The sequence below is a fragment of the Crocuta crocuta genome, unplaced genomic scaffold, assembly GCF_008692635.1.
Source record: "Crocuta crocuta isolate KB4526 unplaced genomic scaffold, BGI_CrCroc_1.0 scaffold170, whole genome shotgun sequence".
NCBI classification, from domain to species: Eukaryota; Metazoa; Chordata; class Mammalia; order Carnivora; family Hyaenidae; genus Crocuta; species Crocuta crocuta.
In genome coordinates this window covers 1,681,426-1,706,312 of record NW_027527853.1, presented here as the reverse complement: position 1 = coordinate 1,706,312, position 24,887 = coordinate 1,681,426, and the positions used below count along the sequence as shown (strand labels likewise).

The window sequence follows — 24,887 nt, the reverse complement described above, 5'->3', positions numbered from 1 at the left end:
AAAATAGCTCACCAGAATGAATGATAAAACTGGCATATTGTCGATTCAGTACTTATGCACTCATCAGACATAATAGAATTAAATGAACTAGTGCATGCCAGAAGTAAAAGTATAGATTTTTAATGATAAACCTATATAAATCTAAGACTAGCCCTCACACCCTACATAAAACTGGGGACCTACAGGATGATCCTTGACAACCATCAACCTGAGTTATAATTTAGACATTTCTTCTTTGTTGCACTGTATTTGTTGCCGATTTCCCACTTACAGAAGTGAAAAGAAATGGAACTAGGCTATTGGTAGCTTGAAAGAGAACCCTACTTCTGCTGTGCCACCCACCAGAAAGTGTGCTCTTAGCTAGTGGAGAAAACATTTAGAGTTCCCCGTTAATGAGTCCAGCAGGATGGATGAAATCTGGGTAAGTCATAAGAGTTTATTGAATTACAGAAAAATTCTAGTTGTCAGAGCTTTAGGTAGAAGAGAAGTTACAGGGTGTTGCTCAGCAAGCCGTAAGCCTGCATTTGAAGAGGGTTTTCTACTCTCTCAATAAAACATAGACCAGCTGCTCCTAGTCCGTGGTGTGCATTTTCACTTGTCTCATGCTAGCCTTCTATATAGCTTTCCATTCTTCAGGTTCACTCTTCAGTTTTATTAGTATGTGTTGTCCCTCTTGTATCTTTTTTGTTTTGTTTTGTTTAATGTCAAACATGGCTGTTTCCAGACTAGGGATAAAAATAGAGAAGAACTGTTGGAAACAGCAGGTTCTGGTGTCTAGTATTGTGAGGTTCCCAGATAACACTGTTAGCCTGTTAATATAATGGTATAGATTTCTGACAGCTCCAGACTATTTAACTTGGTACAGAGACAAAAACGAGGCAAAAGGTATGTGGCACTCCCTAATAGGAGATTTGCTTCTTAGGAAAGAATACATGTAAATATTGGCTTTTAGTTGGGCTGTTTCAAGTTTTTTTGCCATGGAATACCAGAAGAGTATTAAAGAGGAGAAACGCTTGGATTTAAATCCTAAACTCTCAAATTTATATCAATAGTCCAGTTTGTGTTTTCTTATCATCTATAAAATAGGGATAATAATAACATTCCTACTTGTTTATAAAGATGAGAGGGAAAAGGTAATAAATGTCTTGGAAATCAGGTAGGTAGCTGTGGGGAAGAAACTGACTAAATGGAGAGTCCAAGAGGAACACAAACTCCTATCCACGTGCATACACGCACAGACACACACACTGGAGGAGAAACAGAAAGAGGAACACACACAGGAAGCAGAGAATGGGGGTTATCCAGAGACGGGAAGTCAGACTCACTGAGAGGGACCGTCTGAGGCCGAGGTCGAAGAGTAATTAGAGATGGAGAGAGAAGGGCCACTTTAGAGATGATAGATGCGGAGAGGGAGACAGAGAGAATGCCAGAGGGAATAACTGGGAGGGCATGACCAGGAGACGGAGAGCTTATGGAGGTCGTTTTTTTCTGTTGCTTGAGGAGACCTTCTAAATATTTGTAATTACCTAAGAAAAGGAAGAAAAGTAGATCTTTATAGTAAGAAAGTAACATGTTTATGCAGTTTTTATTCTACTGAAAATTCTCCTTAAATTTATTTTGCTTATTTGGTATGCTGACACCAGAATAGCTTCTGTTATAGACCTGTTAACCTCTTACTTGACTCTTTGCTTAGTGTATTTTAAACACATTTTAAAAAATTAAACTGTTGTTTTCTTTTGGGGTGCCTTGTGTGGCTTAGTCGGTTAAGCATCCAACTCTTGATTTGGCCCAGGTCATAATCTCAGGGTTTGTGAGATCAAGCCCCACATTGGGCTCCATGTGCTGTCTCTCTGTCTCTAAAATAAAAAAAAAAGAAAAACAGAAAAAGTGTCCTTTCCTAGTTCAGTAGTTCCATTCATATTAAACCTATACACGTACGTGCACACATACACTCTAATATCAAGCTTTTCTCAACACTGAAGAAGGTCTAATCTGCCAATGAGAAATTGGACAGACCTGTTTAAATAAGACAGCTTCCACTTGGGAACTCAACGATTCATGTAACGAACCCTGAGATTGTGACCTGAGCCCAAGTCAGACGCTTAACCGACTGAGCCACCCAGGCACCCTCCCCAACCCCGCCTCCAAGTTTTATTTTTTAATAAATCTGGTACATGCTTACTGTAGAAAACTTGGGAAATAAAGATTTCAAACAACAAAAAACACTTAGTCTCACAATATAAACACATAACAAGGGCCACGTTTTTCATGTGTTTTTCTAGTCTTTTTTTCTAGGCATCTGCAAAGCTCTTCTACTTTCCTAAAGAAATCAAAAAGCTTTTTATAAGTCCAAATGATTTTATAAATTAAGTATTTGTGGTGGAATTAACTTTATATTTCAGTTTTGACACTTAAATACTTTCATAAACTATTTGTATACTTAATTTTTATTTCCTCCCTTCCTAGATTAGATTGATAACTATATGCTATTCACCTTTGTGTTTTAAACATCTAGCAAAGTGTTCTACATATATCAGGCACTTAGAATATATTTTACATGAGTCGTTGAGTTGCCAAGTGGAAGCTGTCTTATTTAAACAGGTCTGTCCAATTTCTCATTGGCAGATTAGACCTTCAGTGTTGAGAAAAACTTGATATTAGAGTGTGTGCATGTACGTGTATAGGTTTAATATGAATGGAGCTACTGAATAGGAAAGGACACTTTTTCTGTTGTTTTTTTTTTGTTTTGTTTTTGTTTTTTTTTTTTTGGTGTACCAAGCCACTCCAAAACCTAGTGGTATAAAATACCCATTTTATTATGCTGTGGATTTTGTCTGAATTCAGACAAGTTAGTGAAGAGATGGCTTACCTGATCCTTAGGTGGAAAGACTTAAAAGCTGGTGGTGACTTGCTGACTCCTGGAGGCCTTAGCACTCACCAGCACCATGTCTGGTGGCGGATGTTGGCTGTTCCACAGAACACCTACCTACAGTTTCTCTACACAGACCCTGGGGACAGGAGATAGGTACCATCTGTGGAAAAGACAGTCTGTCACAAGCAATTAATTGAACTGAAAAATAGTAAGTTATAAACAAGTTAATAAAATCACTTTTTGAATTTCAGTTAATAATTTTCCTTTTGAGTCTTAGTAAGGATTTCACCCACTGATAATAGCATTTGTATTCATTTATTTTAAACACCTATACCAAACTTTGTAAAACCTTTCAAACTCAAAACTATTTTAAGTTACTTTTTTGACTTTGGAGATCTGAACAAGATCTTATTTCTTTTTTTAACCCAGTTTGCAAGTTGGTCAGTATCTATACTTGGGCTTTTTCTCATCCCTTTTTAAATTTCAAGTATTACTTTGTAAATAATATGGTACATGTTCACTGTTGAATATGTGGAATATCAGGAAAGAAATAAAATGCATGCACAATTCCACCTCTTAGATGTAACCGGTTTCAGGTCCATAATTTCTTATCCATGTTTCCTAAATCCAAACTGTTATGAGAATGGGAAGTTTTTTTTTTTTAATGTTTTATTTATTTCTGAGGGGGGGGGAGAGAGAGAGAGAGAGACAGACAGACAGACAGACAGCGTGAGCAGAGGAGGGCCAGAGAGAGAGAGGGAGATACAGAATCTGAAACAGGCTCCAGGCTCTGAGCTAGCTGTCAGCACAGAGCCTGACGTGGAGCTCGAACCCACGAACTGTGAGATCATGACCTGAGCCGAAGCCGATGCTTAACTGACTGAGCCACCCAGGTGTCCCGAGAATGGGAAGTTTTTAAGAAGTTTGTGGGAAACTCTTGGTACCAAATTTCAGTCTGCATTGTAAGGCCAGTTGTAGTCTTCCTTTTACTTAGTATAATGATCCATACTTTTCCCATAGAAGTATTAATGTGTTTAATTACAGAGTTTTGCCCCAGGCCCTAGTTGGAATATTTTGTAACATATGGAATATGTACTATATTAACCTTTGTAAAATATAAAAAGGGTTCGTGAATTGGGAAGCCTCTCTGGCCCCAGGTGTTTTGGATAAGGGATGTTGGACTGGAATTTAAAAACAAGTGCTAGGAAAAGATGAATTTATATAAGCCTATTTAGTGGTTCTAAACTTATTTATCCTATGAAGCCTTTCAGCACTTTTGTGCCTTTGTTTCACATTTTCATTTTAGGAGACTACCCAGAAGGAAAATTAGTAGCCTTGATTTGTGTTTGTGGTTTGTAATTCTCTACAAGCATCCCAAATAACAATTTCAAACTCAGCGTGACCATCTTTCAGTACATTCAGAATTTCCACTGACCCTTTAGGCCCCTTGACTCTTCTAGTGTGAGAACCAATGATTTCTTAAGTACTAGAATTGACAAGCCCCAGGAGCCATGTAGCTCTTGGTTTCTGCCACTTGTTGTGACATTGCTTTTCTTTCACTTATTGCCATAGTGTTTCTTTTTTGTACTATGCTTCTTGTTTGTTTCCTTGGGTAGCCTGAAACTTTTCCTTGCTTCTGACACCTGAGTTCAATGTCAAGGAATTTATCTTTGACTTCATAATGTCATATAGTTTTAATTTTTAGGTATTTCTTCTTATTATAAATTCAATATGTGCTCATTATAGAGGATTTGGAAAATATACCCATATCTTCACCATCTGGAAGTAACTATTAACATTTAGGATTATTTCCTTCTTTCTGTTTTCCGTGTATGCCTATTAATATAATACAGACACACTTAAATTGGGGTCTCTTGCTATTATATATAAATTTTGTATCCTCATTTTTTAAAAAAAAGCTAACATGTTTATGAGTAGTGTCTAGAACAGTTTCTGGATCTAGCATGAATTATATATTCTGGGCAGTGATCTTTAAATTTGTATTCATTCTGAGTAGGAACCTAGGAAATGGGTTCAAATTCTGGCTTTCCATTGCCAATCTGAATACCAGGGCAAGTTATAGGGTATCTCCAGTCTTCCATTGTGGCAACTGTCAAATTAACTTTCTAAGATATTTGACACAATAATCTGATGAAAGTTAACCATTTCATTAGAAAATCATTCATATACAGGAGAAGGCCTAGTCTGGTCAATCTTCGAGATTCTTCTAGTTCTACTGCTGGATAATCCCTGTGTTGAGGAATGCAAAACATATTATTTTGAGCTTATTTAGGCTTCAGGAAAGATGAGGATCTTGAAATGATGGAGTAACAAATTGACTGGAGAAGGCAGAAGAAAATTTCATACAGAGGAGTAATGAGAAGTTTAGAAGCAAAAATGAGTACAGCATGTGAGCTGAGACCAAAAAAAAATTGTTTTTGTTAGCAGTATTGCACAAATGAAAGGTGGTTTTTAGTGATGAGAATAAAGAGATGTGATTTGTTAGATTTGTATGTGTGTGATAATGAGGAAGAATTAATGGGAGTCTTTGAAGGCTAGGCTGTAGAACTTAGATTTGGCCCTATAGTTGATGGTACTTCTGTTGAAAGCCCTATGATGAAAACAGTAAGAAAGGTTGTCCTGGCAGCTTTGTGGGCTAACCTCTAGTTGAGAGTGGCTGGGGAGTATTTCCATACAACAGTGGTGGGGTAATGTGGACATAGCAAACGTGATAGCTCTTGTGGAGGAGGAACAGTAAATACGAGGTTGGAAAGCTGAAAGAATCGGAATATCTCAAAGTTCTGAGCTTGACCTAGCAAGTATATTGTGGGGTCAGTGATAGTGACTTTGGGAAAGGAGCTCAGAAAACGAGTTCAAGTGCTCATATAAGGTTTAGGTTTTAGATAATTTGAGTGCTAGTTAAAAAAAAAAAAATCTGGTGCTTTAAAACTAAAGAACTTCAAAATGAAAGCTCTCTGTTTTAAAGTAATTTGTTTTTGAGGCCATACATTTATTGTAGCAAATAAATATTCTTTGGAATTTGTCTTTTGAAACTATCAGAAACAGTGGAGTCCTACAAGAAAACCAGTCTCATTGCTTGATGATCATATCCTTTGTTTTCAAAAGAATATTTTCCAGCTTAATCACTCATCTTAATTACTTATTTCTAAGTGATATTTGGCAGTTTCTAAAAATGATTCTGCAGAGGCATAACATTTATTACCAGGGTGGATATTTAAATGACTATCATGTGGTCGCTGAGGACAATTTAAAAATTAAGCTGTGATAGCATCCTTAGAATAAAGTGCTAGTGTACATTGATTGGGAGGCTGGGTTCTGGACAGCCTAGTTTTAATGATCTCTTTGATACATTAGTTATGTGTTTTGAGCAAATTATTTAACATGTCTGGGTCTCAGTTTTCTCATTTTTAAAATGCATATGGTGATAATACTTCCTGCTTCATAGGATTGTTGTGAGGATTAGCTCTTAGACTTAGAATAGTACCTGGTAAATATTATGAGTTCAGTAAATATTAGCTATTTATTACTGTCACAATAACTACTGCTATTGCTACCACCACTACTGTATTTATTTAATGTATTTGTTTTAAAAATCACTTATATTCCTGTTTAATTATGTCACATACAGCTGGAATGATAGGCAGCTGGAGATAAAACTAGAGCTCAAAGAAAAGATCTGACGTCTCTACATGTGTCTTAGAGCCCAGTGGGAGAAGAGTGGAAAAGACCAACAGTAGAGGTTTGAGGAATAGTCACATTAAAGGGGTGGGAGGCAGGAAAGGGGCGGGCAGAGGAGCAGCAGGAGACTGTTTAGAGAAACAAAGCAAGGAGTGTGTCTAAACATAGAGGTTATACTAATTAGGATTAGGTTTGGTTGCAATCAAATAACAGAGATTTAAACATCATACAAGTGTATTTCACTCAACGTCAGGAATTCCAAAAGTAGTCTAGGACTGGTGTGGTTGGTCTGTCGTGGAGTCATGTTCCACCTCTGCATGGATTCTGTTCTTCTCCAGAGTCACTTTATAGTCTTAGTTACTGGAGGTCCAGCTGTTTCATTCACATTCCATCCATCAGAAAGGAGAAAGAGAAGAACACATCTCCTTCCCTTTAAGGATACTTAAACTGAAAGTTACATGTACCACTTTTACTCAAATTCTATGGGTGAAAATTAGTCACATAGTGACACCTTTCTGCTGGAGAGATAGGTAAATGTAGACTATTCTGAGTGGTCAGTGCCTGGGAATAAAGAACAGGAACAATCAGGATAATCCAAGTGTAGCTAGATGAAGAATACAAGGTAGACAACAGAATTAATTGTCTTTAGGACAGTTTGTCATTATTGGTAATCCTTGGTAGAGCTTCTCTACTTAGGAAAATTATGACTATAAAACCACTCTTGTCACATTGCGTTAACAGTACTTTGTTTTTTAGGTATAATCCTNTTGATCTCACCACCATGAGAACATGGCCTGAACTGAAATCAAGAGTCAGACACTTAACTGACTGAGCCACCCAGGTGGCCCACAAGTCCTTGTTTAATTAGGATTATCAGTGTCTCGTAAGGAAAACATTATGTATGTGTGTGTATATGTATGCATATGTGTGTACATATACATAGTATGTATGTGGTTTTACGTATTTCCTCATTTAACATTGGCATTGGCCAAAATTACTTCACATGGCTACAGTGTGCAGTAAAATGATGGTAAATAAGCCTCTAATGTCTCTCTTTCGGTGTCTTAAGCCTCTAATTTTACTTAGCTTTCCATTCACTCTCCAATTTGGTTGTTTTGGGCAATGTTTTAATTCGTCTCTGTCCTTTTATGTTACTACTCTCTCTCACTGCTGTTAATCGTACTTCCCCAAAATAGATAAATGAACAAATTTAATTAAATGTGTTACTTGCACTCTCCTGATCATTAATGAATTTCTAAGTAAGATTAGACCTACAATCTTCCTGGTATTACAATTACTAAATTTTGTCTGTCCACTCAAGTGGTAACTATTAGCTTTAAAATTTTTTATTTTTAAAGCTTCTGTATTTTGTATGGTTGTGTTCTTTCAGTATTGGAAAAATATATGAAGGTCTTCCAACAGAAAGGGAGATCTTATTCCTTAGAATGTTTTTTTTACTCCTTTCAATTGAAAATATCTTATTTATATATATTTTTGAATCATGAACAGTACATTTAAGATAAGAAATTCATCAGTTGATTTTTGTATTTTATCAACAGACATATAGTTTAAAATAGACTAGTTTTAAAAGTCCAATAGTAAAGACAGAATTTATAACAAAACATAGTGAATCCCCATGCTTTCTAGTTTCTTCCCTAAAGGTAACCACTTTCAGCTCCTTAAGCTGTTTTTTCTGGCACTTATGTATCCATATTTCCAAATAATATATGTGTAAATTGCTGTCTTTTCATTCATCAATTTTTTCATTATATATTAAGTTTCTATTGAGGTAAAGTTTTACTGTTCTTTTGTATTTAATTTTAATTTTTTTTTTTTTTTTTTTTTTTGAGAGAGGGAGAGCGCGTGTGTCTGTGAGTGAGCAAGCCGGCGGCGGAGGGGCAGATAGAGAGGGAGACACAGAATCTGAAGTAGGCACCAGCCTCTGAGCTGTCAGCATGGAGCCTGATACAGGGCTGGAACCCATGAACCGTGAGATCATGGCCTGAGCTAAAGCGGACGTTTAACTAACTGAGCCGCTCAGATACCCCTGTACTGTTTTTCAACCACCATCACCACTGCTGTTCCTTCTCTAGCTTCCTAATTTAGTTATATTACAATATCAGGTTAAATGAAGTAGCTAATGTTGTGTTTACATTACTGTGCCTGTGCAAATTTTATTTGCTGAGAGTGTTTACCTCTCAGTGCAGTTTCTATAAGGTCGGTCACAGTAATGTGTTAGTTCTAATTTTCTTTCCTGTTTGGCAGCTTCTCTTCTGGAGACCTCCATTGCCCTCCTGTGTGTGCCTACTCTATGGGCCTGCTGCACAGCTCTTTTCTGGGCAAGATTTCCCTTTGTTATTCTTAGACTTTTCTTTCCTCTTCAGTTAGATTCCCAGTATTGTAACTCTTATTTTCCTTATTCTTCATTTACCCTCTTGCTTAGGTAGAGCACTACCTCTGGTAGTTGGGTTGGATTAGAAAGATGCTACTGTGGCAGAGAACACGGGGATGACAGCCTTCAACATGCCTGGCTCGGTCATAGAGCTTCAGTGTGTGGATTGGTTGCCTTCTACTTCTGGTGCAGTTAGCACCCTGGAATCCCATTGACCGATATTCCTTCACTTCTTTTTTGTATTGAATATCCTGTTTTCTATATCCATGCCTTTCTTTGTTTTGATTTATTTCTTCATTTGGTGTCAAAGGATGATGAGACCATCATTCACTATCTAGAATATCTGATCAGGCAAATCTTGAACAAAGCAGATTGTTAATCTTATCTAGGGGTTTTGGGGAGTGTGGGGTTCAGAGAGTGGAAAATTTTAAGAGGTAGAAGTAGGTTAACATCATCTGTAGATGCACGGTTACTTGGGTGACACTGCTGTTCATTGGTTGGCCCTGGGGTGTGGCAGTGTTTATTAGAGTGAATCTGTCCCTGATTGTTTGGCTTAAAGAGTGCCTTCTGGGTTAAGTTGCCCTTATCAATGGAATGGATTTGAAACTGATTCTCTTGGCGATTTACCATGGCTAGGTACAATCTGTCTTTTCCTAAATTTGTTAGAACTTGAAATTATCAGTCCTCTGGTAATTTTCTAAGAAAGTATATTATATGGGAGGTAATTTTTTAAGTCTTTCCATGTCAAGAGTGTCTTTTTTTCTGTTCTCACATTTGGTAAATCTAGTTTGTTTGAGTGTAAAATTCAAGATTGGAAATCTTTTTCTTTGGAATTTTGAAGGCATAATTATTTCTTCTTGCCCTCTGTTGCTGTTGAGCAGAGCAAATTTGAGTCCTCTTCTTTTGTTTGGACCTACTCATTGAAAACTTGTTGAATCTCTACTTTTCCCCCAGTGTTCCAAAATTTCATAGTGATGTGCCTTGGTGTAGGTCTTTGTTTTCATGTAGTACTGGGTATTTGTAGGTACTTGGAGGTCCTTCTAATCTACAACAATTTGCATTGTTTTTTCTTTTTTGCAGCTAGTATGTGGGGATGGGGGTGGGGAACAGTAGATCTTAGCTTTCAACCATGCTCACTTCATCACCCTGTGTTTTAAAGTCCCTGCACTTCCAGTCAGCCCCTAAACCAGAGATCATCCCTTTTTACATTCTGCAGAGATAACCTTAAGTCTTTTTTCAGAGAGCAGGGGATCTAAGGATCTAACTGCTCCTCAGACAGCTTTCATTCTGTGCCCCTTCTCCATTTCACTTCCAATTCCAGAGGTGGTGCAGGCCTTTCCTGACCCTTGTGTAAGTTTCTGGCTGTAAATTGGGTTGGGTCTCCGCATTCTCTCCTATTGGATTGGGATTTGACTCTCCAGGACCTGCCAGAAATATTTGCATATGTTCCAACTTCCAAGTTTTGTTACTTTTTTCTCCATTTTCCATCCTGTTGTTTTATATCTTAAAAAAAAAAAAAACTGTACTATTATGTTAGTAGGATTTTGTAAAGAAGAAAATTTATATGTATATGTCCATTCTACTGTCTTAATCTACAAGACTGAAATGATTTGGTAGAACTAATTGAAATATTTTTATGTGGAATGATACTACATGATCATTTTAATTTTAATAAATGAAAGACAAGTAACAATATGGTGCTTAAAAACAATAATTAAATATCGGTTTGCAAAGAGGATATTGTTATAGAAAAGGAAGAACGTCATGCCTTCCTTGATTGCAGGCTGTCCTTTTAATTTCTACAAATAATTTTTGTAAAAAAACATAAAAATGATTCATCGTCATTACAAGAAAGCTAGCAAATGCTGATAAGTATGATGAAGAAAATACGAATCACTTTGATTCCTCAACCCAGTGCTAACCACTATTAACCATTTAATGTATATTTTCTAGTCTTCCCTGCGCATTTAGATATGTATTTGTCCAAATATGTTTAAATGGAACATATTATGTGTATTATTTTGCTTCTCTCCCCATTTTTTTCCACCATAAATGTGTATGTCTCTTAAGTCAAAGAGAATTTTTTTTTGCAGAATCTGGAGACAATATTAACATCTAACAGTTGCTATTTATTTGTTTGCAGATTGTGTGCCAGGTACTGTGCTAACATCTTTTTTGTTTTCTTTCTTTCTTTCTTTCTTTTTCTTTTTTTGGTTTACTTAATGTTGACATTATTTCAGACTGCAGAAAACTTACAAGAATCTTTAAAAAATTCACCCAGATACCTCAAACATTAACACTTTACTATTTTTCCTTTTTCTCTCCCTCTCCCTTCCTCTTTCTCCTCTTTTTTCCTACTTTTCCTCCCCTCCTCCTCATTCTCCTCCTCCTTTCTCCCTCTCTCTTTCTATATATACACACATACACACACAATCTAAATATTTCTTGGACTGTTTGAGAGTAAGGTACAGACCTGTAAGGTACATAAATACTTGAGAGTGCATTTTCTAAAAATAAGGTTTTTCTTTTATGTAACCAACGTATAGTTGTCAAAATCAGGAAATATAATATTGATTTAATATTATTGTAATATTATTATAATATATTACAATATATTATTATTATTGTAATAATAATCTATAGGCTTGTTCAAATATTTGCTCTTATTGTAATATATTACAATATATTATTATTATTGTAATAATAATAATCTATAGGCTTGTTCAAATTTTAGCCCTTGTCTCAATAATGTGCTTTCATAGCAGAAGAAAATTCTGGATCATGGAGTACATTCAGTTGTCATATCTCTTTAGTTTCCCTTAATCTGGAGTATTTCCTCAGTCTGTGTTGTTTTTCATGACATTGACATTTTTGAAGAGTGCAGGCCGGTTATTTTGTAGAATGCCTTTAATTTGGGTTTATCTGATGTTTTCTCATGGTTGAATTCAGGCTATCCATTGCTGGCAGGAGTACCATAGAAGTAATGTCATGCTTCTCAGGGTATCATGTCAGGAGGCATAGGATGTTGAATTACTGGTAGTGTGATCTTACATCACTTCATTAAAAATCCACTCTTGTTGATTTATACCTTAAAAAAGGTATTTTATTTATTTATTTTTTAAATGTTTTAAATGGTACTGTCTGCCAGGTTTTCCTGTGTAGTTACTATTTTTCCTTTTGTAGTTGTTGATAAAATATACATAACATAAAATTTACCAGTTTAGCCATTTTTAGGTATATAGCTCAGTGGGGTTAAGTACATTCACATTTTGTTTCTAATTTCGAAATGCCTTTGAAAAGACGCTTTGAGGCTTTAAAGATGTTCTGTTACTTCTTGAACTTTTTACTCACCAGTTTTATTTAGTATTGATTGGTGATTTCTGCCTGACTCGTTTTCATGATGGTTCCAAAATAGTAGATTTAGAAATTCAACATTTAGAATATCTAAATCTACTTTTTTTTCTATACTTATTTATAATAATACTTTTTTTCATAACTATTTTGATGCTGTCCCCCTTTTGGCCTTGCTGTCCCTTCAAGCTGATTTCCTGTCTCCTTTTGGCTTGCTCTTCTCATTCTTTGAGCACTACCTCACTTTTTACCGCAACAAAATGTTGTAGGCTCATCTTGTACTTTCCCAGCCTGGGCCCTGGAATGAGTTATTTCTTTAAGGAGCTCTGGTTACTTTTGGTGGAGAATGGTTTTAAAAGCCATGATCTGGCCCCTAGATGCCCTCATTGCTCTAGGCCCTCTTGCAGGCATCTGGAAACAGATGTGGCATATGTGTGTGTCCGTCCACACACACTCAGTGCATCTTCATTTGTCTACTGAAAGCAGTGAGTTTATACCGATAACCTCTGATTCCAGCCCAGTACTACAGGGTTTATTCTCTCCTTTATTCTGTGTTTATAACTCCCTCTTCCAACAGGGAAAAATCTCGCCCTGTTACTCATATTTTTACTTATTGGCTCAATCTTAGAATATCAGAAAATAGTTTATGGATTACTAACTCATACCACTATTTAAAAGACATCTAAGTAGAGTTCAGTATTTGTTGATAGGTTTTGCTTTAGCCTAAAGGTATGTACTCTAAATCTCCGGTGTTCAATAGGGAAGCCACTACATATGAATTGTTTTGTAAGTGTAAAGTATACACTGGATTTTGTAAATTTAATATGAAATAAGGAAGGTGAAAGATTTCAGTAGTATTTTAGTAATAATTTTATGTTGATATATATTGAAATAGATATACTGGATAAGATATATTAGTAAAATTAATTCCACCTATTTTATTTTAATGTGGCTTCTAAACATACTAAATAACATATGTGATTCTCACTATGTTTCTGTTGGGACAGTGCTGATCTAAAAACCATGTTTAAAAATTACTTGGATTCATTCTCTCCCTAGCATTCTTCCCTTCCTCACATGGTTATGTTAGCCATTTGAAATACAGTTCAGTTTTATTTTTATTCTAAGTTTTTCTCTCCATCCTAATTGCTCTTCCTTATTTTGTGGTATGTGAAACATTAACATGGTTCCAAAAGTAAGAATTGTACAAAAAATGTATACTCAGAGTAGTGTCCCACATTTTTCCTCCCTTTCCACCTGTTTTCACCCNGGGGCTCGAACCCACCAACCGTGAGATCATGACCTGAGCCGAAGGTGGACGCTTAACTGACTGAGCCACCCAGGTGCCCCTCTTCTTCTTTTTTATACAAAAGATAAATACTATAGATAACTTTTGTACTTTGGTTTTTTAATTTAACACAACATATTTTGGAATCCATTCCAAATCAGTTTATAGACTCACCCTCCCTCCGTGTCTTTTCCTCCCTCTGACAGTTGTGTGTCACTACTCTTTTGTGAGAATGTTAACCATTCTTTTATGCTCTTTCCAATATTTTGCATTTACAAACAGTGCTACATTAAGCATATAACCTGGTCATATATATTTATATGTTAGAAATGTACCTTTGGGTGAATTCCTAAAATGGGATGTTTGGGTCAGAAGTTTAGAAGCATGTGTAATATTCTTAAATAGTGCTAAATCCCCTTCTGTGGGGGTTGTATAAATTTGAATTCTCACCAGCAGTGTGTGAGAATGCTTGTTTCCCCATATCCATGAGACTGGTGTACTTCTTAATTTTTGCTAACCTTATAGGTAAGAGGTGGTATCTCCATGTAGTTTTAACGTTTATTTCTTTTGTTAGTAGTGACGTTGAACATCTTTTCATATGTATAAAGTCATTTTAAATATCTTTTTTCATGTTTGCTAATTGTCTTGTATCTTTTTATTCATTTCCCTATTAAATTTTTTTCTCCCTCAATTTTTATGAGTTCTTTTTTTAAGGGATATTAGCTATTTTAATATGTATAGTATATAACATATAACGTGTGTGTGTGTATCTGTATGTATTCTGGCTTTTATCTAGTTCAATTTTTCAGTCTTTTGTTGCATCTGAATTTTGGGTTGTAATTGGAATACCGTTCTCTTTCTCTGAGGAAGAGAAGAATTTACATGTTTGAGTTCTGTTTAGTTATACAAGTTTAATAATCTTCCAAATGCTAATTAGTCATCCCAGCATATTTTTTGAGATGCCCTGTTTAAAGTACCTTAAATTTCCATTGAGTTTGTTTCTGAACTTTCTATGCTTTTGCAGTGATCTGTCTATTCCTGTGCCATTATCATGCTGTTTTAATTATAGAGGCTTTAGAGTATATCGAGGGATAGCTTTTAACATTTTTAATGTGTCATGTTACATCTTTATTTTTCTGTAGAACTTTAGTGTGAGCTCTCTATCTCCACAAGAAAGTTTGCTCAAAGTGGGATTTTTTTCAAACTTTTTTTTTTTCTTGAGAGACAGAGACAGAGAGGCAGAGCATGAGCAGGGGAGGGGCAGAGAGAGAGGGAGACACAGATCCAAAGCGGACTCCAGGCTCTAAGCTGTCAGCACAGAGCCCGATGTGGGGCTTGAACTCACTTAACTGTAAGATTATGACCTGAGCTGAAGTCAGCCACTTAACCGACAGAGCCACCCAGGCATCTCTCAAAGTGGGATTTTTATTGGGATTACATTAAATTCATAAATTACTTGAGGGAGATCTAAGGTCTTTATGATGTTGAATAATGTTGAGTTTTTTTATCTGAGAACCAGGAAGCAAACTTTACATTTGTTCAAATATACTCCGGAGTGTTTTTATATTGGTTTTGTACACTTGTTAAATTTTCAGTTTTTAAAAAACTCAAATATTTCTGTAGATCTTTATATCAGGTTTTTTAAAAAATATTTTTATTTATTTCTAGGAGAGAGAGAGAGAGAGAGACAGCGTGAGCAGGGGAGGGTCAGAGAGAGAGGGAGACACAGACTCCGAAACAGGCTCCAGGCTCTGAGCTGGCAGTCAGCACAGAGCCCGATGCGAGGCTCGAACCCACGAACTGCGAGATCATGACCTAAGTGAAAGTCGGACGCTTAACCAACTAAGCCACCCAGGCGCCCCTATATCAGTTTTTATAGAGCTACCATTATTCTTTCCAATGACTATTTTTCTGTAGTTTAGATGTATCATAATTTATTTAACCTCAGTCATTTAGGTGGATGTTAAAGTTGTTCATAATTTTTCACTATTATAAATAGTTTTAGGATAAGTATTCTGGTAGAAGTCAGTTATTACCTTATGATAAAGTGTTTGAAGAATTGCCTGGTCCTAAGTCCCTTTGTTATGTAAAAGATCCTGAAATATTGTTAAAATGCTTTATACATTAATAAAATGTATTCCTCCACCAGCAATGTATGAACTCTTCTGTCTACATTTACCAAAACAGGACCTTATTGCTTTTTTTAAAAAATTTTTGTCAGTTTGATGGGCAAACAAAAGTACTGTATATTTATATATTTATTTGGCATTTCTTTGCTAACTGATGTGATATATTTTTTTCTTTGCTAGTTGATGAGCTTTATTTTTTATCCATCCAACCATCTGGCATATTCTTATTGAGCATGTACCATATGCTATCCAGTAAGTTAGAACTATAGTTACGACTAGAAGTTGAGCATCTTTTTGTGTTTTTCATCATTTGTATTATTTTGGTTTTTTCTTTCTTTAAAAAAATTTTGTTTAATATTTATTCATTTTTGAGAGAGAGACATAGTGTGAGCAGGGGAGGGTCAGAGAAAGGGGAAGACACAGAATCTGAAACAGGCTCCAGGCTCGAAGCTGTCAGCACAGAGCCTGACGTGGGGCTTGAATTCATGGACTGTGAGATCATGACCTGAGCTGAAGTCAGACTCTTTTTTTTATTCATTCATCCATTCATTCATTCATTCATTCATTTTCTGGGAGACAGAGAGACAGCATGAACAGGGGAGGGTCAGAGAGAGAGAGACACACAGAATCTGAAACAGGCTTCAGGCTGAGCCAGCTGTCAGCACAGAGCCTGACACAGGGCTTGGACCCACGAACTGTGAGATCATGACCTGAGCCGAAGTCGGATGCATAACCGACTGAGCCACCTGGGTGCCCCTGAAGTCAGACTGTTAACTGACTGAGCCACCCAGGTCCGTCACTTTCCTTTTTTTGAAAGGCAGTTAATTAGCATTTCTGCCTTCTCAGACTAGTTCTCACAGGACTGAGAATGAGAAAAGATGATGTTTTCTTATTCTGTTTGGTTGATGAGCTACTAAAAAGTATTTTTGTCGGTTTGTGTTTATTTTCATTGCACATTCTATGTTAAACTCTTAGCATTCATGAAGTGAGATAATGAAAGTTAAGTGCACAGACTAATGTCAAAGAAGTAACTATATAATTTTATAAAAATAACTTTTATTATTTTTTTCCAGGTGAGACTACTGTTTATCAGAAGGAAATCTTTGTGCCATTTGCCTTCAGATAAAATCTGTCTGCATGTTCTAGAGTTTTATTATTCAAAAAATAAATGTCGTTTATTTGGTAAGTCAGTTAACTACGCTTCTGCATATTTTAAAGAACTGTTGTTTATTTACTCTATTTATTTGCTTGTTTTGTTTCTTTTAGTGTCATTTTATTTGTAACCCATTTAAAACAAGTTTGAGAATGGCAATTTCAAGGGTCTCCTAAAGATTTTCTTAAGGACTGAAGGTCTCTTAAAGATTTTCTTCTGTCCACTGTTCTTAATTCTGGTGTTTGCTATAGAGAGAACAGGGGCTGGTTAGATACTTGAATTAGTTCTCAAAGCTGGAGTACTGGTTTTGCTTTGTTTAACCTCTTTCACTGTAGGAACAGAAAATTGACATCCTTCCTTTCAAGCTCTAGAACTTCCCTCTAGTTCATATAGAGAGCAGTAAAGAAGCTGTGTTATAGAGGTTTGAAGAACTGATTCAGGAAGATTATATCTTCAGTTAAGCATAATGAAGCAGAATGAATAATGCTATCAAAGAAATTAGAAATGAAAAGTAATGAGATAGCTAATGAAATTGTTTTTAATTATTTAATATTACTCTGTAGGTGTTCTTTTTCAGTTAAATTTTTTTCCAAGAAGACTTAATAAGTTGATATGACCACTATTTTGTAAGACCTTCTTAGCCACATCCCCTTATGATCTTTTCAGTCTCTTCCAGCTTTTGTTTCTAATGTTTTGCCAGTGTTAACTGGGTGGCTGATACGTAGGGTGAAGGCTTTGGTGGTAGTAAGAGGGTCAGTCATAGCAAACGTTAGAAGATAATTGTACTCGGGTGCTGCTGAAGCATGTGGCAAAAAATTGAAAACTACGATGAAATACTGGTGACGTGCAGAATTTTCTATTAAATGGTTTTACACAAAAATAAATAATGAGACGTAAATATTGGCATTCAGAGCTTAAAGTATTCTCAGATGGAATCTAAGGATGAGGAGCCATAACTACAGAAAAAAGGGGAAAGAAGATTCTCCTTTGATATCTTTTTTGGTGGTGTATCTGCTTTTGTTAGCATCGGAAAGCAAGCTTCTGATGTTCCAAGAGGGAGTATATGGCTTAGATGAGTAGAGGCATGTGATTACATTGTGCATGAGTCTGAAATGGCCCCGATCTGAGAGCAGACCAAAATGAGTTTTAATCTTGGTTATTTAAAATCTCCTTGTACCTGTCTTATTAGGAGTATTATTTTTTTAAAGAAGAATCTAATTTGCAACTGGCTATAAAGAGTGACATTGTGTCCGGGAAAATGGTGTACTAACACACTGCGCTGTCCCACAAGAGTACTTCTCAAGTCCCTGAATGCAGTGCTGACAATCTGTGAGGGCCTGTGAATCGTGGGGCAGCAGTTGGGGAAGACAGCCCACAGAGCGAGGGGGTTGTGTGTGAGTTACAGAGGTGGGAGGGGAAGGAATGAGAGAAGAGCAGGGCAGCTCTGGGTCTGTGGGCAGTTGGAATGGAAGCTGTTCTTGTTAGCACTGCTGAGACGGCGGCAAGTGAACAGCCAGAGGGTGTGTGTGAGGGGAGGGGTTTGGTGGAGTAGAAAATTGGTGTATTTCACTTTTCCTTTCAAGGTGTCAATGTTTCATTGTGTCATCAAAACTGTAAGGCTAGATGTTCAACTGATGAGAGTGTGGATTGGATAGATTGAAAAATTTTGAAGAGACTAGAAATATCACTTCCTACCAGGAAATGAGACTATAAAAGTCAGGGAGATAGGGATGGGGCTTGTCTTTTCCAGGAATTATTGTAATGGTAAGAAGGCCAGTTACCATATCTAGATCCCCAAATAACTGGGCCTTTATCTCAGACAAATGTACATCCTGTTATTTATTTATATATTAGATTTTATGTACACATACCATCAAGTGGTGGTGTTTTAGAACCAGTTGGCCAACCATAGCAGTCTTCATTAGACATCAGTGCATGGGTTTCTGAATATTTCTGGATTGTAGAATAGACTTTAATGTTGGGCGAGTTATGGTTTACTGTGGTTCAGCCTTTGACTCTAGCCAGACTAGTTTCTATAAGTGTCTCCAAAATAACACTTTTTGACTTACTGCCCTTTCATATTGTTCAACCTATTCCTTCTCCTTGCAGTGTCTCCCTTCGATTCTTTCTCTATACCAGCTTATAAAGGCCTAACTCCAGTTCCACCTACTTTATGACATCTTCAACCATTCTAGGCCCTTCCTGATATCTCTCTGGGTTTTTATCATTTATTGCTTTTCTCTTTACTTGGCTATCATATATTACCTTAAAACAATTTTTTTTTTTTTTTTTTTAGAGAGAGTGCACTTGTGTGTGAGCAGGGAAGGGGCAGAGGAAGAGGGAGAGAGAATCTTAGGCAGGCTCCACGCCCAGCATGGGATCTGATGGGGGCTCAGTCTCACTGCTTTGAGACCATGGCCTGAGCTGAAATCAAGAGGTGGATGTTTGACTGAGTCACCCAGGCGCCCCTAAAACGATATTTTGAAAAATTTTTTTTACCTTCCCAATTAGATGGGGACAACTTAAAGGGGAGGCTGCATTATTCATGTGGTTCAAACCATGTTATATCATTGTAGTCTTACTTTATAATCTCCACTGTCCCAGCATAGATCTCAGTACAGTATCTGCACATAAAATACTTGTTTGACTCCAAGAAAATGCCATTACCTATTGTTAGCTTTTACTAGTCTTTAGCAGTTATCTTTCTTTTAGTATCATAAAAAAATAGATTAGAATGCAGTTTTAGTACCCGAGTCATGTTTGTTCAGTACATCGTACTTCTTGGAAAAGCGTTTTGTAGTGCTCTCTACAGGCTTCCTGATATCTAAAGGAGCATTGCTCTGAAGAGATTGTATTCTAAGTTAATTACAGTATTTGTTATTCTTGAATCTCTAATTAGTAAGCTTTCAATCTGCATATAAGAGGAGCTCTTATTTGTTAATTATCTAATGTTTTCTTTGCCTACTTTGAAGTGAAACTTTCTTCTTTTGGTTTCTCAGTTTCTCACCAGCCACATTTGGCCTTCACAGTTGCTAGCATAGCTTTAAGGAAGGGGGAGAGAAATACAGAGTTGTAACTATATCTCTAAAATAGGGATTCCACCCCCTTTACAATAGTTTTCATGTTGGTGTTGCACTTTTTATTTTTTTGTAAACTTTTCTCTGCTGTCTGTTGTTTTACCCCAATTATTAAAAGTCATATATTCTAGCTGAATATACTAGTTAAGTTCAGGGACTTTCAATCCTAACCAACACTTGGAAGCTGTGTGATTTTAAGTAATGTAAGCTTCAGATTTCTCATCTGTAAAATTGAGATACCTAGCTACTTCTCAGTGTATAGTTGGGATCAAATGAGATAATATAGGGGCACCTGGGTGGCTCATTCGGTTAAGCGTCTGCCTCTTGATTTTGGTCAGCTCAGTTCGAGCCCCACATTAGGCTTTGCATTGACAGTGCGGAGCCTGCTTGGTATTCTTTGTCTTTCCCTCTCCCTCTGCCCTTCCCTTGCTCTCGCTCTCTTGCTCTCTTAAAATAAATAATTTTAAAAATGAAATAATATATATAATACTCAGCACAGATGAAGCCTGGTTGCCTCTACTTTGAAAATTTACTGTGTGGTTTATTAGCTTTAGTCTGAATCCTAAAGGGAAAGAAAGATAAAGTTTAATCCATGTCAGGTTTGAGGGGCAGCCCTCAAAGCCTTGTCAGTTGCAACTCTGGTCAACTATAGGATATTAGGGATGAAATCCAGATAGACTCAGTAGAGGAACTAATTTCTAATAAGTCTAGAAATACAAGCCAATCTCCAGATGTCTGGTAAGAGAAAGAAGTTTTAGGAGGGAGTTTTTCCTTCTCTCTCCCCCCTACCACCAGGAATATATGTGGAGTCAGAAGCAGAGCTTTCTCTCCACCTTTCTATTACATATTATATTGCTGTTGTGTTCAGTTATATTAAAACTTTGGTCTAACTGCCTTTTGAGGTGGTCAGTAATAGGTGCGCTAACACTAAACTGGGAGTAGTTAAGTTTGTGAACTATAGGGATACCATGTTAGTGGAGTGTGAAAGAGACCAAGCTACGGACTGTTTCACAGCCTATAAAGCGTGAAATCAGTTGGTGCCGATGCATGGCGACTCTAGTCACTGGAGTGTAAAATAACTTGAGGACATGAATTGTGTTTAGTTGTGAGAAAAACCTTTTCATGCCATAGTTTGTTTATGTGTTTTGGCACCCCCAGGATCCTGCTGGAATCACGCATCCTATATCTTTCATTGCCTTGATACTCAGATTTTTCATGAAACGTTTCCTTAGTTATGCAAACCATATTCTTGTCCAATTGCATGCAGAGATGCAGAGGCTGTAAATTTCCGGGTTTATACTAAAGACTAATACTAAAGTACTGTAACTATTATATTCTGTTTAAGATTACATCTGAAAATACCATCTTCTGTATGTATTTGATGTACAAGTTTCTTCTGTTTGGAAACTCAGATTTGAAATGCACTCTACATTCTGCTTTGAAGCTTCCTCCAGTCTGATAATTGTGTTACCAGTTTTACTGGTTGCGTTCCCATGTTCCCATGTACCTCTGGAGAAAGGGAAGTTTGTGGAGAAGGATAATGTTTTCAAATGATTGGGGGTGTTGGTAGGAAGAAGTATAGAGATTATTCTTATGGGGAATAGAAGAGAGGGAGTTTCTCTCCTGACACCTGGTGAGGTTCTTCACCATATGGCTTTGAGGGTGAGGCAAGGTGAATGAGGAAGTTTCATAGACTATAGTGAATTATTATTGTCAGCACTTTTAAGTCTGGAAGGTTATTGGAAATAGGCATGCCATGAAAGCATTAAAGTTCTTTTATTCTTACCCTTGTTGGTTTTGCTGTTTTATTGTAGTGGTCTTTGAACTCTGGTTGCTTTGTATTTATACAGATTTTTAAGCAAATTGTGAATATTTATGAAATTAATACATTATTGTGAGAGACCGGCCTGCTGAATATCAAGCAGTGTATTGTAGCAGTTAAATGCAGGGACTTTGAAATCTTAACCGACACTCAAAACTGTGATCTTGAGTTCCTTAAGCTTCAGATTTCTCATCTGTAAAATTGGGATAATAATAGCTACTTCATAGTATGATAGTTGGAATCAAATGAGATCTTTCACACACACACACACACGCACACACGAAACATTTAGCATTGTCCTTGTCACGTGGCAAACACTCATTAAATGGTAGCTGGTTATTCCTTCCCCTGCTTCTACACTTGGTACTACTCTGTCACTTCTTCAGTTTTGCTTGTAGGGCCTAAACCTTAATGCAACAGAAAACATAATTAGGTATGGTTCATAGCAACAGATTTTGAAGACTATGTCATTGTTCTCTTAGACCTGGCTTAATAGTATCTTAACCAAATAGATGCTCTGTAAAAAGACTTTTTTCATGAAAGGAAAGAATTGTTATTATGTTGACTTAAGATAGCCTTGCAAATGATATAAAAAATTAAGAATGTATTTGGTTAATGCAAATAAAACAGACTATGAACTTAGGGAGTTTATAGGAATAAAATAAGAGTTCAAAGTATTGTCATTCCTTATTATTCACTTAAAACAAGCTGTCTTTCTGAGAAAGCGCCTTTTTTAAAATTCATAGGAGAAATGTTTGGTGTAAAGAATAGTTGTTGTAGAATTCTTGCCCAGTGTATGAGGCACATTTTTGTGGGAATGGGATGGAAAAGTCTTTCTGATCATTTATACTAATAGACATGAGCATTAGTGTGGATAATGTATTTGGTTTTGGTCTGCATTATGTGATTATTTTTGCAGCACAATTAACTTCCTGATTAAAATTTGTTCAGCTGGTATATCCAGAACTTATACTGGCTGAAAAACTGGGTAAGGCAACTATGATGGTGATAAAACTACTCATATTAGTTGATAGGAGACCTGGGTTCTGGTCTCAGTTCTTACTCAGAATAGCTGTAAGTCTTAGATAAATTCCTCAACCAGTCCTTATCTATCTATCTGTCTATAATCTATTTCCTTCCTTCCTTCCTACCTTCCTTCCTTCCTTCCTTTTCTTTCAAAAAATTTTTTCATGCTTATTTATTTTGAGAGTGACAAAGCGCAAGCAGGGGAGGGACAGACAGGGAGAGAGAGCATCTCAAGCAGGCTCTGAACTGTTGGCACAAAGCTTGACGCCAGGATGGATCCCATGACCTGACATCAAGAGCTGGAGCTTAACCAACTGAGCCACTCAGGCACATCAGTTTCCTCATCTTTAAAATGAGAAGGGGAGGGGCACCTGGGTGGCTTAGTCGGTTGAGCGTCCGACTTTCGCTTAGGTCATGATCTCGTGGTTTGTGGGTTCGAGCCCCGCATCGGGCTCTGTGCTGACTGCCAGCTCAGAGCCTGGAGCTTGTTTCAGAGTCTGTGACTCCCTCTCTCTCTGACCCTCCCCTGCTCACGCTGTCTCTCTCTCTCTCTCCTAGAAATAAATAAAACATTAAAAAATTTTAAAAAAATAAAAAAATAAATAAAAAAATAAAATGAGAAGGGGATACCACATGGTTTTCAGAGGTCTTTTTCGGCTCTAAGCTTTTAGGCTATATATGGAGGTGGCTTGGCAATCAGGAAATGCAGCAATGACACATTTTGGCCACCAGAGGGTGAAGTCCAGTCAGTCGACCTGTGGTATGTATTTGACAAGAATGTAGCATCCTTGCAAATGAGGAGGTCACATTGCTCTTCTCTCCATTTAGTTTAAGTAAGTGTTGGAGCTTCTCTAGGTTTTCTGATTCTAGTTGGATTAAATATCTTTCTGCTGTTGTTTTCAACCTTCTAAATAGGACTGGGACATAAAGAAAGGAAAAGAGTAGAGCTTTTTAGTTGTCAGGGATTCATTTAATTTTGTTCTCCAAGATAGAGAGTGGCTCTCGGATGACCCATGGGCAATTTTCATGGGAGGCACAATAGTGTGGGTGACCAGATTTTAATTTGTGGTCATCGTCCCCAAAATACACAGGCACACACACAAATGACATTCAACCCTATTTATCCTCACTCTCTCTTAAATCATAAGGGTGAAAATGAAATGTCTAAAAAATAGAATGACCACAGCACTTTTAATTAAAACCTAGGTTCCAGTCGTTCTTTGTCTCACTTAACATCTCTATATAGCCATGGCCATCACAACCTCGGATCCTTAGTGTTCTTATTTGGAAAATTAAGATCTTGAATTCTGACTTATGCAGTCCTTTTCAGTAATGTAATTCTGAGATTTCTGTAAAGATTCTTTAATGTTTATGTGAAGGATAGTGATATTTTTGATAAAACATTATTAAGTAATATCTTTTAAAAATAGTCTATAATTTTTTTTTTGGCAAGGAACACAAGTATAGGTGGTGTTAAGGTATAAATATTGAAGTATTAAAGTTAGCTACCATGAGAGCAAGAAGAACAACACTTCACTGAGACATTTTTCTAACCCCATAAATAATTACAAACAAATTCTTTGGACCACAGACTCAGGGTGCAATAAGTCAATCAAAATGGGGCTGTACTAGGAGCCAGGCCAACCTGATTTGGGGTATGGTTGATAATGAAGCATTCATAGGGGAAATCATTTGGGGATAAGTGCATTTGAAAAAAGAGGACATCTATATCGCAGAGGAAATCTATATCAAAAAGCTGGAGTCCGAATCCATTTCTTCCAGCCACACAAGTGGAAATAGCTTTGATACTTACATGTCCAGTTATATCAGTCTGAGTTGCTGTCTGAGAGCACGGGATAATGTGGAAGGAACAAAGAGGGCATGGAGCCCAAGTAGACTAGCTGAGATGAGTGTCTAGAAGGCGGCAGAGCAAATGGATACAGGAGTGTGCTTGAAAACAGGCAAAGATTAGTACTTACAATTTGATGTACACAAGAGAGTGAAGCCAGCCAGGCAGACCGGATAGAAACAGTTTTAGGATTATGAGCAAAAGACAAAATTTTAACCTGTCCAGGCTT

General features: G+C 36.8%; 1 protein-coding gene across 2 annotated transcripts in view; it reads left to right on the top strand.

The window, feature by feature from the left end:
• R3HCC1L (R3H domain and coiled-coil containing 1 like) overlaps positions 1-24,887 on the top strand; it is a 91,333-nt gene that overhangs the window by 3,592 nt on the left and 62,854 nt on the right. Inside the window, exon 2 of one of the 2 annotated variants that reach the window (XM_077778930.1) lies at positions 16,805-16,913. The exons of the other annotated variant lie outside the window; for it this stretch is intronic. The gene's annotated coding sequence lies outside the window, so the exon portion shown is untranslated. The remainder of the gene's footprint in view (positions 1-16,804; positions 16,914-24,887) is intronic. 2 annotated transcript variants of the gene reach the window in all.